General features: G+C 48.4%; 1 long non-coding RNA gene across 1 annotated transcript; it reads right to left on the bottom strand.

Moving 5' to 3' along the window:
- Nucleotides 1-361: 361 nt before the first annotated feature.
- Nucleotides 362-5,264, bottom strand: LOC132660141 (uncharacterized). The gene is made up of 2 exons (XR_009601384.1): nucleotides 4,457-5,264; nucleotides 362-2,912 (listed from the first exon to the last, which is right to left on the bottom strand). It is a non-coding gene; the product is annotated as an uncharacterized LOC132660141 (long non-coding RNA).
- Nucleotides 5,265-5,470: the final 206 nt, after the last annotated feature.

Below are 5,470 nucleotides of genomic sequence, written 5' to 3'. Positions count from 1 at the left end.
GAATCTTAGTGAGTGTTATAAATACGACGGCTACCATTAAATGGGCAGATGAGACATTGAAAAATGTGTTTCAAATCCAGGCTCTGAATAAGCAGTGTTGTGGCTTTCTCTGAGTCTCCTGGAAAATAAAGATGGTGATACTGTGATAAGATAAAAAAAAATTGTAAGTCAGTAATTCAGGGACCATCTTTGGTATGCTACCGCTAAGTCGCTTCAGTCGTGCCCGACTCTGTGCGACCCCATAGACGGCAGCCCACCAGGCTCCCCCGCCCCTGGGATTCTCCAGGCAAGAACACTGGGGTCGGTTGCCATTTCCTTCTCCAGTGCATGAAATGGGAAAAGTTTACAGTTTCTAATCTAGTCAAATTTATCATTCTTTCATTTATTTTTCTCTTGTTTAAGAAATCCTTTTTCACACTGAAGTCATACAAATTCACTTCTAGAGATTGAGTTTCTAACCTTTTTTATGCGATGGATCCTCTGGTGTGTTTTTAAATGGCTAAGATAAAAATTATAGGATTACAAAGGAAATCAATTATGCTAAAATTCTGTAATTAATTAAAATTTATGACATACTATGATATATAGTAAATGTGCTTCTTTTTAAAATAACAAGATTTATCAGAAAATCTAATAGGTACTATAAATTTCCATGAACATAGATAATATTTTGAGATACTTACAAAGAATGTAATGTAATATAGAAACATCTGTATTCTTCAGTTCAGTTCAGTTCAGTTCAGTCGCTCACTTGTGTCTGACTCTTTGCAACCCCATGAATTGCAGCACACCAGGCCTCCCTGTTCATCACCATCTCCTGGAGTTCACTCAGACTCACGTCCATCGAGTCCGTGATGCCATCCTGCCATCTCATCCTCTGTCGTCCCCTTCTCCTCCTGCCCCCAATTCCTCCCAGCATCAGAGTCTTTTCCAATGAGTCAACTCTTTGCATGAGGTGGCCAAAGTACTGGAGTTTCAGCTTTAGCATCACTCCTTCCAAAGAAATCCCAGGGCTGATCTCCTTCGGAATGGACTGGTTGGATCTCCTTGCAGTCCAAGGGACTCTCGAGAGTCTTCTCCAACACCACAGTTCAAAAGCATCAATTCTTTGGCGCTCAGCCTTCTTCACAGTCCAACTCTCACATCCATACATGACCACTGGAAAAACCATAGCCTTGACTAGATGGACCTCAGTCGGCAAAGTAATGTCTCTGCTTTTGAATATGCTATCTAGGTTGCTCATAACTTTTCTTCCAAGGAGTAAGTGTCCTTTAATTTCATGGCTACAATCACCATCTGCTGTGATTTTGGAGCCCCCAAAAATAAAGTCTGACACTGTTTCCACTGTTTCCACTGTTTCCCCATCTATTTCCCATGAAGTGATGGGACCAGATGCCGTGATCTTCGTTTCCTGGATGTTGAGCTTTAGGCCAGCTTTTTCACTCTCCTCTCTCACTTTTAGCATCTGTATCCTGATTAATGACTGAATCACAGGCACCAAAAGGTTACTGTGCTGTGTTGGCTACATTAATTGCTGAATTTCTAAATTGTAGTTAGAGCTAGTGAAAATAAACATCAGTTATTTTCCCATCCACATGTTCATGAACTGACCTAATTCTCCCCACTGACACATTGTGTGTTCGTCTCTCAGTCTTGCCCAGCTTTTTGGGACCCCATGGACTGCAGCAGGCCAGGCTTCCCTGTCCTTCACCATCTTCTGGAGTTTGTACAAACTCAAGTCCATTGAGTTGGGGATGCTATCTAACCATCTCATCCTCTATCGCCCCCTTCTCCTCCTGCCTTCAATCTTTCCCAGCATCAGGGTCTTTCCTGTTAAGTCAGCTCCTCGCATCAGGTGGCCAAAGTATTGGAGCTTCAGCTTCAGCATCAGTTCTTTCAATGAGTATTCAGGACTGATTTCCTTTAGGATGGACTGGTTGGATCTCCTTGCAGTCCAAGGGACTCTCAAGAATCTTCTCTAATACCACAGTTCAAAAACATCAATTCTTCTGCACCTAGCCTTCTTTATGGTCCAACCATATATTTGAATATATGGACCTTTGTTGGCAAAAGATACCTTTGTTTTTTAATACGCTGTCTAGGTTTGTCATAGCTTTCCTTCCAAAGAGCAAGCGTCTTTCCATTTCATGGCTGCAGTTACAGGCAGCAGTTATTTTGGAGCCCAAGGAAATAAAATCTGCCACTGTTTCCATTTTTTCCCCAGCTATCTGCCATGATGTGATGGGGCCAGATGCCATGATTGTAGTTTTTTTGAATGTTGAGTTTTAAGCCAGCTTTTTCACTCTCCTCTTTCATCTTCATCCAGAGGTCCTTTAGTTCCTCTTCACTTTCTGCCATTTGGGTGGTGTCAACTGCAAATCAGGCTTCCCAGATGGTGTTAGTGGTAAGAACCCACCTGCCAACGCAGGAGATGTAAGAGACGAGACTTTGATTCCTGGGACAGGAAGATCCCTTGGAGAAGGAAATGGCAACCCACTCTAGTATTTTTGCCTGGAGACTCTCATGGACAGAAGAGCCTGGCGGGCTAAGGTCCATAGGGTTGCAGAGTTGGGCACAACTGAAGCGACACAGCATGCATGCATCTGCATATCTGAGGCTGTCGTTATTTCTCCCGGCAATCTTGATTCCAGCTTGTGATTCATTCAGCCCAGCATTTCACATGATGTACTCTGGCAAACCACTTCAGTCTTGGAAAAAGCTTCCGAAAGGACAGCAGAAAGATCCTCTTCCCATTGGGGAAGGGAAGCTCTCTGCCCAGCTGCATGATCCTCCGTCCCCCAGCGCAGTCATTCTTGTGAGGAAAAAGATGCTCCAGAAGTCTCCTGTTGTGAACACGTGTGAGGCAGGAACAAGGTCTGTGGCAGTGCTGAGCCATGCTGCCTTGTTGGAACCTGAGGCCAAAGAAAAAACATCAGGGGTCCTGATTGTCTTTATTTAAAATTTGGATGTTTCAGTCATCGTGGAACTTTACTCAGTAATGTGTATTTAAAAAAAATATTGCATTAAGGGAATTCAGAAAATTCAGCATTCAGAAAACAAAGATCATGGCATCTGGTCCCATCACTTCATGGGAAATAGATGGGGAAACAGTGGAAATCGTGTTAGACTTTATTTTTTTGGGCTCCAAAATCACCACAGATGGTGACTGCAGCCGTGAAATTAAAAGACGCTTACTCCTTGGAAGAAAAGTTATGACCAACCTGCTGCTGAGTCACTTCAGTCGTGTCCGACTCTGTGCGACATGTGCCCACCAGGCTCTCCCGTCCCTGGGATTCTCCAGGAAAGAACACTGGAGTGGGTTGCCATTTCCTTCTCCAGTGCATGAAAGTGAAAAGTGAAAGTGAAGTTGCTCAGTTGTGTCCGACTCTTAGCGACCCCATGGACTGCAGCCTACCAGGCTCCTCCATCCATGGGATTTTCCAGGCAAGAGTACTGGAGTGGGGTGCCATTGCCTTCTCCGATGACCGACCTAGATAGCATATTTAAAAGCAGAGACATTGCCAGCAAAGGTCCATCTAGTCAAGGCTATGGTTTTTCCAGTGGTCATGTATGGATGTGAGAGGTGGACTGTGAAGAAAGCTGAGCGCCAAAGAATTGATGCTTTTGAACTGTGGTGTTCAAAGGCGATCCAACCAGTCCATTCTGAAGGAGATCAACTCTGGGATTTCTTTGGAAGGAATGATGCTAAAGCTGAAACTCCAGTACTTTGACCACCTCATGGAAAGAGTTGACTCACTGGAAAAGACTCTGATGCTGGGAGGGATTGGGGGCAGGAGGAGAAGGGGACGACCAAGGATGAGATGGCTGGATGGCATCACCGACTCGATGGACATGAGTTTGAGTGAACTCTGGGAGTTGGTGTTGGACAGGGAGGCCTGGCGTGCTGCGATTCATGGGTCGCAAAGAGTCAGACACGACTGAGCGACTGAACTGAACTGAACTGAACTGAAGGGAATTCCCTGGCAGTCCAGTGATTAGCACCTAGAGCTTTCACTGCAGGGACCCTGGTTCCATACCTAGTCGGGAAAGACCCTAAAAACCAGTCTGTGCAGCCAGAAAAAGATATTTTTCAGTAAAATAAAGCATTAAAATATGAATTGTTTTGATTCCTGACTTGCGGGGAGAACTCCCTTAAATTTTGCAGACTTGACTTCACTCTCCGCACCTTCAGTCCTACTCTGGTCTGTGAGTCTCTATGTGAAGCTATTTTCTCTAATGATAGTTTTGGAAGGACACTCCTGGCAAAAGGTCAAAACTTTATCTGTAGAGAAACACAGCAGTTACGATTTACTGAGATAACAGGAAAGGAAGGCCACCTCCCAACCTCGAAAGTGCCCATTGTCCAAGTGACCCTTGGCTGCCAATTGCCTTCTCCAAGTGAGAGAGAATAAACTAATTTCATACCTATTCAGTCCAGTAAAGTGCTTTGTCTTACCTCCACCTCCAGTGATAAGAGAGAACAGTTTCTCTCCCATTGCTAAGCAACGGCGAAAACTGCGCGGCGTCGGTACCGGACCGACCGGCTGATAGGAATCAGTGTCTAAAGTTCTTGTGTGCCTTTTGAAGTCAGCAATAATTGCAGTTCTCTATTAGTGTTCATTAATTTGGTTTACGGCTGGACCCACTCCAGCCCCGACTTGGCGAGTCGACTGCGTTGTCCTCCTCGGGAAAGAACTATTTGGCAATAAAAACCCTGGGCTGGTTTCCTCCACTCATTTCCCCTCGAGCAGCTGGGAAACTGTGGTCTCCAGCCCTGGAGAACAAGGCCTCTGTTGAAGGTTCTGGAAGAGTGCGGTGCAGAACAGGGCGGGGAGGAAGGCGCTGGTCTCCTGGGCTGGCTTCTGCCCGCTCTGTGCTAAGAGGAGGCCAGTGGAGCAGAAGTGCATCGCGTGAGATGAGCCGGGGCTGCCCCTGGCCCTGGCGCCAGCCCCGAAGCTTCGAAAGCACTTCTGAGCCCCCTTCGTGGACGAGCTCCAGAGAGGGGCACGGCCCAGGGCTGAGCAGCTCGGGCCTCTCCAGCCGGGGAAGGGGTCAGACGGCGGCCAAGTGTGACGGCAGAAAGTTCCAGCCCGCTTCAAAGAGTCCTTCCCAGGGGCTGACGCAGCCCGGGGTGGCTGCCGGCCGCCAGGCGCGCCCAGGAGCCCGGCCGCCACCTCCCGTGACCTGGCCTCGGCCCGCGGTTCTCAGCCCCCTCCCCAGCCCCGTTCCTCTCTCCGCGCTGCAGGGCGGAGGCGGCTCGGCCCGGCCCGGCCCGGCCCCGGCCCTGCTCCGCGGGGGAGCGCCGACGGCCGGGCGGGAAACAAGCCTGCCTGCGCCCCCTAGTGTGCACGGGCGCCCGGCGCCGCTCGAAGCCGCGTTCCGCGCAGGCCGGCTGGGCAAGAGGGACGGTGGAGCCCGCGGAGAGACTGCGGCCGGAGGGCCTAAGTCCATGGAGCCGGGTCAGGGCCGA

This window comes from Ovis aries, chromosome 7 (genome assembly GCF_016772045.2).
Source record: "Ovis aries strain OAR_USU_Benz2616 breed Rambouillet chromosome 7, ARS-UI_Ramb_v3.0, whole genome shotgun sequence".
In the NCBI taxonomy this organism is placed as follows: domain Eukaryota; kingdom Metazoa; phylum Chordata; class Mammalia; order Artiodactyla; family Bovidae; genus Ovis; species Ovis aries.
Note: the sequence above shows the minus strand (reverse complement) of the source record. Positions and strands in the feature narration are given on the sequence as shown.